Source organism: Myxine glutinosa, chromosome 8 (assembly GCF_964187855.1).
Source record: "Myxine glutinosa chromosome 8, kmMyxGlut1.1, whole genome shotgun sequence".
In the NCBI taxonomy this organism is placed as follows: domain Eukaryota; kingdom Metazoa; phylum Chordata; class Myxini; order Myxiniformes; family Myxinidae; genus Myxine; species Myxine glutinosa.
In genome coordinates this window covers 18,226,436-18,238,690 of record NC_136268.1, presented here as the reverse complement: position 1 = coordinate 18,238,690, position 12,255 = coordinate 18,226,436, and the positions used below count along the sequence as shown (strand labels likewise).

Below are 12,255 nucleotides of genomic sequence, written 5' to 3'. Positions count from 1 at the left end.
CTTCACCAGATAGAAGAACAGTGTTTGTCTGTCTGTCCAGTGTATCCGATGTATGTATGTATTTATGTATGTAGATTAGCATGCTCCGAGTGCCGCGAAGAAGAAGAACCCATCTCGATGTAAATAAGTAGGCCGTCTGTCCGGGTAAGAGCGTTTGCACATCCCATATTGAGGGTGGTTTGTGCGAATTTATTATAGGGTCTGTAAGGTTAAATTTCACTGTACGTGATTGCCTCCCTGTGCTTTTTCCCTAAAGTTCTTATTACATTCGGCCAGCCAGGAAATTGAGGGCTCAGTAAAACAACAACTATAACAAATAGACTCATTCGCTCACAGCGCCGCCAGAAACAGCATTTGCCGATCGGCACGTAAATCCCGCCTCATGACCGCCGATGTCATCCGAACATTCCCGAACAGAGATTAGACTCTGCCCCCCAACGACTCGTAATGAGGAGGCCACGCCCCTGCCTTCATGATTGGTGGAGGCGCGATGGGATGATTGAGTAGCGCTCGATTATTGGACAGAGTTTGACGTCAGCGTGGAGCATTCGAGAGCTGGAGCAAGAAGACGCCTCTCGCCATCTTGTCACTTTGTCCTGACATGCGTCGAAGGCGGTCACATTTCCTTTGGCGCTGGCGGTTGTTGGAGGCAGTCGCATTTCCTCTTTGTTCAGGCTTGGTCGCGGGCAGTGGCGCATCTTTGGCTCGTGTGCACTTGTAGAAAGAGACTGAACAAAAGAGGCTCGGGGCAGTCGGCATCGCTAGAAGGACTTCACGTTGGGACGTCGAGGAGCACGACTCCGCGCCATTTTGTGCACTTCCCGCAAGGTGGTTTGGAGGCGATGAACGACGAGCAAGCCTTACCAGCCATTTGAGAATGCAAAGCTGAGTGCCGGCCGATTACCAAAACATTATTCATTTTCTTTAACTTTCGTTTCCCCCTTGTTTGTATATGAGCCTGAGTAGAGAATCTGAAATTAGGAAATCGTTTTTAGCTCACATTCATTATTTTTATTTGTGGGTTAATCCGAACACACAAACAAAGAAACTAACCAGGACAAGAAAAGTAACACTCAACAAATAATGGTTTTATTAAAAGTAATTGCAACACAAATAAAATGAATATGTATGTATATATATATATATATATATACATATATATATATATATATTAAAAAAAAAAAAAAAATAAATAAAAAAAAAAAAAAAAATAATATATATACATATATATAAATATAGTTATATATATATATATATATATATATATATATATATATATATTTATATATAGATATATATATATATATATATATATATATATATATATATATATACATATATATATATATATATCTATATATATATATATATATACATATATATATATATATATACATATATATATATATATATACATATATATATATATATACATATATATATATATATATATAAATATATTTTTATATATATATACTGAAACGCAAAAGAAACTTACCACCTTTGAAACCTTTAAATATCAACAATAACACTGCGTGTAGTAAATGTGTGAACTTATTTGTGGACAATAGTGTCCTCACTGTCAGACAAAACGGTCACGGATGGTCACTTGAACCTTCAATGGTCACTTCATAGCACAGCTGTTGAACAGCCGTTTTGACTGTCAGTGATTAGCCAAGGGGTACGGGATGATTTTAATGAGCTGCACGTGATGTCTTGATATTGGCTTTAAAAAGGCAAGTGCAAAATGGGCATTTTGACCGAAAAATTTGACCATTTTGATCAACTTCAAAAAGACCGAAAACGCAAAAGAAACTTACCACCTTTGAAACCTTTAAATATCAACAATAACACTGCGTGTAGTAAATGTGTGAACTTATTTGTGGACAATAGTGTCCTCACTGTCAGACAAAACGGTCACGGATGGTCACTTGAACCTTCAATGGTCACTTCATAGCACAGCTGTTGAACAGCCGTTTTTGACTGTCAGTGATTAGCCAAGGGGTACGGGATGATTTTAATGAGCTGCACGTGATGTCTTGATATTGGCTTTAAAAAGGCCAGTGCAAAATGGGCATTTCAATCAACATGCCACGATTGTCAAGGGATAAACGGCAGCGTGCCCTGGGCATGTTGCAAGGCGGACTGAGCTACCGTGAGGTGGCACGTCGCCTTGGCTGTTCACACCAGACGATATCGGCCCTGGTGGACAGAGACACCCTCCACAACTCTGCAGATGACAGACCTCGATCAGGGAGGCCAAGAGTCACCACTGCAAGGCAGGACAGGCAGATGGTCCGAAGTCACCTGCGGGATCGATTCCGTCCAGCATCCCGCACTGCGGCAGAAACTCCGGGGCATGCAAACCACGGATCTCCAATGATACTGCACGAAGACGACTGCATGACTATGGTCTGACTGCCAGAAGACCATACAGAGGCCCCGTGATGATGGCTGCCCATCGCCGCAACCGACAGAGATGGTGCCAGCAGCATCAGCGGTGGACCTTGGCGCAGTGGAACGAGGTCGCTTTCAGCGATGAGTCAAGGTTCTGTGTGGACAGTCCTAATGGGCGTGAGCGTGTCTGGAGAAGAACTGGCGAGCGATATGCCGATTGTTGCGTGCGTCAAGCCAACAGGTGGGGTGGCCCAAGTGTGATGGTGTGGGCCGCCATATCAGGCCGGTACAGGACGCCACTGGTGGTTGTGGATGGGAATCTTAACACCCAGCGTTATGTGGATAACATCCTGCGACCTCATCTGCTGCCATTCCTGCTAGACCACCCAGAACTGAGAACCTTTCAGCATGGCAACGCTCGTCCCCATGCTGCTCGCTTTACCACTGCATTTCTCCAAGGCGAGAACATCAACACCATGCAGTGGCCTGCGTTCTCCCCTGACCTGAATCCCATAGAGCACCTGTGGGATGAGCTTGGGAGACGCGTAGTTGGCAGGGCCAGGACATGGGCAGAGCTGCTTCAGACATTGAGGACTGAGTGGGACAGAATCCAGCAGCAATCCATCCAAAGACTGGTAGGCAGTATACGCCGACGATGCACTGCCTGTATCCAAAACAATGGTGGCCACACACGCTATTGAAAGGGGACTGACATTGCACCCTGTGCTGTTCTGTACTGTAGAACAAACTGATGAGATGGTGTATCTTGGTCAAAAACTTGACATGTCATCAATAAAATGCCAATGTTTCAATTAGCAATTGTTGGTTTGTTTTCTTTTGAACTGTTACAATTTTATTACATTTCAAACAAGTGATAAGTTTCTTTTGCGTTTTCGGTCTTTTTGAAGTTGGTCAAAATGGTCAAATTTTTTGGTCAAAATGCCCATTTTGCACTGGCCTTTTTAAAGCCAATATCAAGACATCACGTGCAGCTCATTAAAATCATCCCGTACCCCTTGGCTAATCACTGACAGTCAAAACGGCTGTTCAACAGCTGTGCTATGAAGTGACCATTGAAGGTTCAAGTGACCATCCATGACCGTTTTGTCTGACAGTGAGGACACTATTGTCCACAAATAAGTTCACACATTTACTACACGCAGTGTTATTGTTGATATTTAAAGGTTTCAAAGGTGGTAAGTTTCTTTTGCGTTTCAGTATATATATATATATATATATATATATATATATATATATATATATATATATATATATATATACACAAAGAATTAAGTTAAGCACCTCCCCCGTTTTTTTTACAACCTCGCACATTACAAGTTTGTTGTCGTCAAAACAGTGTAATATACCCATGATATTGCTATATTTTCTGGAGAAGTGATATTATGGTCACATAAAAACATGACAATCATGCCGTTTTCAATATTTTATTCTGAATAATTTAAGGTGAAAATTTTTGGGAATTTTAGGCATATTTTCACCTCAATTTAAGTATGGAGCTATAGGTCCATCACGGACAGTGTGGATGACGTTTATGTTTTCTAACGTACAGTCATTGTTCTGAGAAGACCTCTAGCGATCTTTGCGTCAATAACGTGTGTAGGACCCACGTGATCGGATCACTGACTCAACCCTACGTCTCATAGACCCTGTAAGCCGTCGTATGCGTTGCTGTGGCAGGTTGTTCCATTCCCGATGTAATGCACGTTCCAATTCATCCAGATTGGCTATTGGAGGGACCATCTTCGCAATTTGTCGTCCCAACATGTCCCAAACGTGCTCGAGGGGGTTCAACCTGCCACAGCAACGCATACGACGGCTTACAGGGTCTATGAGACGTAGGGTTGAGTCAGTGATCCGATCACGTGGGTCCTACACACGTTATTGACGCAAAGATCGCTAGAGGTCTTCTCAGAACAATGACTGTACGTTAGAAAACATAAACGTCATCCACACTGTCCGTGATGGACCTATAGCTCCATACTTAAATTGAGGTGAAAATATGCCTAAAATTCCCAAAAAATTTCACCTTAAATTATTCAGAATAAAATATTGAAAACGGCATGATTGTTATGTTTTTATGTGACCATAATATCACTTCTCCAGAAAATATAGCAATATCATGGGTATATTACACTGTTTTGACGACAACAAACTTGTAATGTGCGAGGTTGTAAAAAAACGGGGGGGGTGCTTAACTTAATTCTTTGTGTATATATATATTTTTTGTGTGTTCGGATTAACCCAGTGTCGGCCGTCCGGCCCAGGTAAGACTTCGAACCTTCCTGCGCATGCCAGAAATAATCCCGCCAAGTTCAAAATACGCCTCGGAGTTAAAGCTCGCTCCAGTCATTCGTCCTCTTGGGGTGTGAACCCCGGGGACACGACAGTACGTATGCATGTATGTATGTATGCATGTATGTATGTATGTATGTATGTATGTATATATGTATATATGTATGTCCCTTCCACCAGCATTTTGCGGGTTTATCCCTTCAAAATTCGTTTTCTCTGCAACCGCTGGTCCGATTGACACAATTTTCACCATATAAGCACTTCCTCCAGTAGAATATGTTAATTATAACGTTGAACAACAACAAATTTGCTACTAAGGAAAAACGAAGTGGCTTAGACTAATTCAAGTATGCTGATTTCGAATCCGAAATCAGAATTAACCCAACACGTAAAGGTTTTTACTTGCAGAAGAAATTGGAAATCCAATGTCAGGTATTTTTTAGTGTTGTTTAAAAAAAATACTTTGTATACTTCAATATTATGATATTGTATTTTAATATTATTATATTTCAGATTGATATTAATAGACAAATGTGTCTGAACATTGCAGACTGCTTTTGGTACATACGTGGCAAGTATCCTAAGGAAAATATAACCAATCGTCTCAAAGTCGCACACAAGCACTACTTCGGTTTCAAGGTGGGCAACAAAGACAAGACATGGTCACTACACATACGTTGCACTGATTGTACTTCCGGATTGCCACAATGGTTTAATTGGATCACAAATCTATTGAATTGTGAATTGGATCACAATTATTGGGCTGAACCCACTGGAGCTGGCTGCATGAGAGGCTTTCAAACTGGTAGTCCACAATTTCCTGGGGAACCACAGAGCGGACCACTTTGTCAAGTTGGTTCAAGATATGATAAATGCCTCTGAAGAAATGGGGTGCCGTATGTCGCTGAAGTTCCATTTTCTCATTCACACTTGGATTTCTTCCCAGCCAACCTTGGTGCTGTGAGCGATGAGCATGGTGAGAGGTTCCACAAAGACATCAGCACAATGGAGATGTACTATCAGGGGCGTTTGAACCCCAACATGATGTGGGACTACTGCTGGTTTATTCACACAGACAAACCACTGTTAGTCACAAGCATAAAAACAAGTGTTTAAAGCATTTCTAAACAGACAATGTATACTTTACAGTTTATACAATGTGCTTATGTTGTCCATTGTGCTTCAGTTTATGGCTAACAGTTACTGTACATTATACGATGTGTTTATATTGTGCAATTGTGCAATGTGCTTGATTTTTAATTAACAATGCCTGAAAAATGTTATTTTTCTGTAACTAAAAATCCTGACGTGCTGTGTCTTGTGACTAACAGTGGTGTGTCTCTGTGAATAAACTAGCAGTAGTCCCATATCATGTTGGGGTGAAAACGCCCCTGATAGCACATCTCCATTGTGCTGATATCTTGGTGGAAACTCTCACCATGCTCATCGCTGACTTCAAATTTAGAATCAGCATGCTTAAATTAACAAGCATTCTGAGTATTGCGCTGCAATACATGTCCCCTACCAAAGTTCAAAGTGCCATAACTTTGTCAAAAATGATCGAATATGCAAATTTATGCACAGTTGATGCTGGTTTTCAAACTTGATCTGAGGTATGCTGAGACACGTGTGTCACGCCTCGCCTCGTTGATAAGCCCGCAAGGTCGCTCCGTGGAGCGGCCTGCTAGTATTGCACTGTGTGAATTATATAAATTATTACCAACTCACGGTCTGAGGTACTAGCGATTCAAGAGATATCCATTTTTTTTAATGGCACATTGGAGAAGCCAATGCGAGGTTTCTTCTCCCTCAGCTTGTCACAACTCTGTCAAATGCGATCGAGTTAAAAAAGTCAGAATTTGACCAAATCTGTTTTATTCGTTTGTTAATATACCTCAGCTATTGACAAATCTTAAATTAGAATTTTATTTGAGGTTAAAATGACCGCGACAGGTCGTGTCCAACGATGCTTTCAGTCTGTACATGTGATAAATAATTAAATCCGCACACTTGACGCCTCTTCTTCTACACGCAATAACAACTTCTAGCTTCCAGACCGTACATCCAATCATCTTGAAATTTTGCACACTTGTTACTCTTCATGACTTCTACTATAGTATGAAGTTTCACGTCGATCAATAAAGCGATTCAAGAGATATCCATTTTAAAAATATTTTCGTTTAATTAACGATATCTGCCAAACCACGTGAGCTATCACAAATTCCAAGAGGACATTTTAGTAGACTGACATGCGGAACAGATCTGTGAAGTTTCCCCTCGATTGGATCAAAAATGAGGGAGGGGCTCGGTTTTAAAGGTTCATGCTTAAAAACGTCAAAACTCTGAAACCATGTGACGCATGACGTCATGCTCGCTGACTTTTTTTGTTCGTCATGGGTATGCGATTCTGCCTGCAAAGTTTGGCCTCGATCTGTTCAGCCGTTGCAGAGAAAAAGGGGTTTTCGTGTTTTCACGAAAAACAATATGGCGCCCGAACCACGTGACCTGTGACGTCATAATTACCATTAAAATATTCTACAGACCGAGTCCTTCCTATGGTGAAAATTTGATCTCAATCGGTCCTATTATTGCAGAGAAAATCTTTTTTAAAGGAAATTAAAACTTAAAATGGCACTGAGTTAAGGATCATCAGAATTATCAGAATTACCAAAGTTCAAAGTGCCATAACTTTGTCAAAAATGATCGAAACGTCGTGAAGTTCGAACTTGATCTGTAACCTATTATGAGGAAACGATGTGCCAAGTTTGAAATCATTAGCATTAAGCGTTTAGAAAAGAAGTCCGGAAAACTGTTCTTTGCGTGACGGACTGACAGACTGACGGACTGACGGACGGAGGGACGGAGGGACGGCGTGCAAACCTATAGTCCCCTCCAGTGTACACCGGTAGGGGACTAATAAAGGACACCTACATTTTCCACAGTAGCAGACGGGAAAAAAATATTTTGTTGTCCAGTGTAATTATGATGTCATAGGTCACGAGGTATGGGTGCCATCTTGGAAAAAAAGTAAAAACTTTGCACCTCTGTCCCCAAAACTGCTCCGTGGAAAAAATTGAAAGGTGGCTCGTTGTAAAGTACTCCCCATGGGGAATAACATGATAATGATGATGTCATAGGTGTCTCCATTATGACGTCATAAATCGACAAGTAGAACGCTTTATCCGATCAATATGAAATTTCTTGAGCGTGAATTGGTCAAGAAAAAAAAATTGATGTCACCGGTCAGGTGGTTCGGCAGTCATATTTTTACGGCGTAGCCCTGAGGGCGATGCCGTCTGGAACAGCGTTTGTCTGTCTGTCCAGTGCATGTATGTATGTCCCTCACAAACGGCCACAAATCAGAACTGAGGATCTGGTCACATGACACGGGGACAACAGATCTTACACTCAGCAGATCCAAGCCCAGTTACGCCATTGTGACTATCGGTCTTGTTTGTCTATAGCTTTCATCATATTGAACATTGGTTCTAAGGAAATGCTCTCTAATTGAAGACTTCAGTGGAAGAAGTACTTAAGTTACATTCTAGGGCAAAGTGAGTTAGAACCATTATCTCCATTTACAGTATTTTTTTTTTTTTTTTTTTTTTTTGTATACAAGATCGAGGCTCGTGAAAGAGCGAACATTAATCACACAAAAAGACAAACCGACACACAAAACATATAACATCGGGAGCGGTAGACAAGATGGGGAGAGAGGGGGAAGGACACAAACACAACATTTGAGAGCAGGGACCGAGAGACATGGAGACATCGAGAGATCTGAGAGAGGGTGAGGGCTTTGGGGGGGGGGGGGGGCATGTGAAGGGGGCGGTGGGAGAGGTATAAAACATATGGACACTGCCAGGACTTCCAGGAAAGAAGTTGGAATTTCAAACAAGGTGGATCTGGGGTGAATTAGCGGGGGTAGAAAAGATCAAGGTTTTGGATGGGGGAAGATAAGAGATGGTGGTGAACAGCTGTTTTAAAGACCTGGAGGGAGGAGTGCGATTGAAGGGAGTGAGGGAGTTTGTTCCAGAGGCGGGAGAAAAGAGGAATGAAAGAGTGAAGGTGAGCAGAGAGCCGAGATTTCGGCAGTTTAACCATCAGAGGGTTGCTGGCAGATCTTGTGCGACCTGTAGGAATATTTGGGGGACAGAGCACAGAGAGAGCTGGGGGTGCAAGGCCGGAGAGGAGTCGGTAGAAGACAGAAAGACCACCTACCTGCCTGCGGTGAGTGAGTGAAAGGCCCTCAGAGATAGCTTCATCGCGGGAGATTCCAATAATTCTGAAAGCTTTGGTTTAAACAGCGTGAAGCCGAGCTAGGTGTGAGGCAGGAGCACCGGCCCATAGGGGAGAACAGTATTCCATTGAGCTGCGGATGAAAGCCTTGTATGTGGTGAGGAGCTCAGGTGTGCCGAGGAAGGACTTCGCACGACGGAGGATGCCCAGTCGGCGACTGGCTTTGGAGGCCAGCTTGGAAATGTGGTTTTCCCAAGAAAGATCATGGCAGATAGTGAGACCCAAAATCTTGAGCGACAGAACTTCTTGGAGAGGATTGTTGAGAAAGTAGATGGGAGGGTTGTCCAATCGATCTTTTCGGAGAGACATAGTAAGAGTGTGAGATTTGTCAGGATTGAAAGACATGTTCCACTTGTTTGACCAGTCTGTGATTTTGTCCAGGTCTTCAGAGAGTGAGGAGGCAGCAGACTGCCGATCTGAGGGAAGAGGAATGGAGCGGCAGAGAGTGGAGTCATCAGCAAAGAGATAGAGAGGATTTTCGAGAGAGTCAGAGAGATCATTGATGAAGACCAGAAAAAGCACGGGGCCCAGAACACTGCCTTGGGGAACTCCAGCCTGAACAGGAAGAGGAGATGAGAGAAACCCATTCAGGGCCACACGTTGACGACGACTAGAGAGGAAGTCCGCCAGCCATGCGTGGAGATTTCCATGGATACCAAAGGAGGAGAGTTTGGTGAGCAGAGCGGGGTGCCAGACCGTGTCGAAGGCACGTGATATGTCGAGGGAGACAGCTCTAATTTCCTGTTTGGCATTGAGGACCTCCATCCATTGTTGAGACAGCAGAAGCAGCATGTCCAGAGTAGAGTGACCTGGTCTGAAACCAAATTGATGATCAGAGATCAAGCCATTGGAGAAGAGGAAAGATTTCATATCCGAAGCAATGATGGATTCCATGACTTTGCTGATAATTGGGAGAAGGCTGATTGGTCTGTAGTTGCTAGGATCTGTTTTTGCACCTTTTTTGTGCAAAGCGGTGATGTTGGCTGATTTCCAAGCAGATGGCAGTTGACCTTGAGCAAAAGAGAGGGTGAAGAGAACAGAGAGAGGGTGATATAGAGCAGCAGAGCAGGATTTTAGGACACGTGGGCTGATGCCGTCGGGTCCAGTTGCAGAATCAGAGTCGAGGGTTGACAGAAACTTTTCCACCTTGTCAGGAGGAAAGGACACGGAGTCCAGGAGCAGCAGGGTACGACTGGGTATGGTGGGTACAGAGAGGGATGGGTTTGGGACACAAGATTTAGAGGCAAACACAGAGTTGAGGCATTCAGCTTTTTCACGTGCGGAGTCAGCTGTGTAGCCGTTTGAGGTAAGGGAGGGGATGGAGGGGGAACAAACACCAGAAACGGATTTGACCAGACGCCACCAGTATTTGGAAGAGGGAGACAGATAAGAGAGTTCGGTCTTGAGAACGGAGAGATATCGTTTCCTGGCTCTCCTGAGGGTGGACACACACTTGTTTCGGGCTTTGTGAAAGGAAATGAGATTTCCTTCCGTTGGATTTGCTTTCCAGGAGACGAAGGCAAGTTGTTTCTGGGCAACAGCCTCACCACAAGATTCCGTGTACCATGGACGGGAGGAAGGGTATGACAACTGAAGACGAGATGGGATAAATCTGTGCATGAGAGAGAGCAATTTACTTTGGAAGAATTCCCAGGATGAGTTGATGTCAGAGGTGGTAGAGATGGGAGACCAGTCCAGATGATTGATGGCTGCTTGAAGACCGTGCCAGTTGGCCTGAGTGAAATGCCAGACTCGTCGACGCTGAGCAGGCTCCCTGAGGATGGTCAGAGAGATGTCCACTTTAACAAGGACATGATCAGATGATCCGATCGGAGCAGAAGAAGAGCAGCAGACATTTTCAGGGAAGTTAGTCATAACCAAGTCCAGAAGAGAAGATGTTCAGTTGACTGAGATCCGGGTCGGGAAATTGACAGATTGTGTCAGTCCCAGTGAGTCGCAGAAGTCCTTTGCTGAGGAGCCATGGCTGGTGAGAGAGGTACCCACACCCAGCCAACTGGCATGATGACAGTTGAAATCACCACATATGAGGAAGAGAGAGTTGGGATGAGTAGATAGAAGTTGGTCCATATCATCAGACAGCGAGATGTAGATGGAGTCATCACTGTTTGGTGGACGGTACAACACACATATGAACAAGAGGTGGGAGCGAAGGGGAAGCCGTAGCCAGAGGTATTCCTGGGGGTGAGGTGGAGAGAGTGCAGTGCAGGGCGAGTGAGGAAGAGAGTTTTTGATAAAGATAGCAACCCCGCCTCCAGGACGAGGCTCAGGTCTATCATACCGGAGGAGGGAGTAGCCCGGGAGAGATACTATGGAATCAGAGACATCATAAAGGAGGAAAGTTTCTGTTAAGCAGATCACGTCTGGTTTGACAGAAGCAACCTGTATGGAGAGATCAGTTAAGTTTGAACGAAGGCCCCGGATGTTTGAGGTCCATACCGTTAATGAAGAGGAAGGGGGAGCATCAGATACAGAACAGGGGGGAGGAGGGGTAGGGTAAGATGTGGAAGAGGTGGAAGAGATAGGGAGAGCTGTTGAAGGTGTGTCAGAGATTTCAGAATAGCTCGGAGAAAGGGAAGGATGGGGCGGACAAAAGGTTTGATGGTGATTGGGTGAGCCACAATGAGGTGTTATTTGAGGAGGGGGAAGAGCGAGGCAGAAGGTTGGGGGAGATGGAGGTGAGAGTATGAAGGGGGAAGAAGCGGGGAGGACGCTTTGAGGAGGGGGAGTGAGAGGGGGGAAATTGAGAAGCAATGAGGGTGGGGAGATTTGAAGGGGAGGGGTGAGGGGGGAGTTTGGGAGGGAAGGGACAAGGGGAGGGATTTGAAAGGGATGGGATATGGGGGAGATTTGGAGGGGAGGGTTGAGGCAGGAGTCTAGGAGGGGAGGGGCGAGGGGGCATCTTGGCGGGGAGGGGTGAGGGGGTAGTTTAGGAGGGAGGGGGCAAGGGGGGAGATTTGAAAGGGATGGGTGATGGGGAAGATTTGGAGGGGAGGGGTGATGGGGAAGATTTGGAGGGGAGGGGTTATGGGGAAGATTTGGAGGGGAGGGGTGAGATTGGATTTTTGAAAGTGTACGATTTATGGGAAACGAACATTTATTGCAAAATGAGTTTCTTGTGACCTTCGAGTAAAAAATACGTTTAAGGACGCTGGATGGAGGATGGAGTGCAGGAGAGTTTAGGGAATGTAGAAAAAAGGCACTATAGGAGATGGATATTTTTTTTGG

The 12,255-nt window shown here is 44.2% G+C and overlaps 1 protein-coding gene across 1 annotated transcript in view; it reads right to left on the bottom strand.

Annotated features, from left to right (window-relative positions):
* Positions 1–12,255, bottom strand: part of LOC137432281 (myotubularin-related protein 5) — a 128,969-nt gene that overhangs the window by 1,701 nt on the left and 115,013 nt on the right. The gene's annotated exons all lie outside the window — the stretch shown is intronic.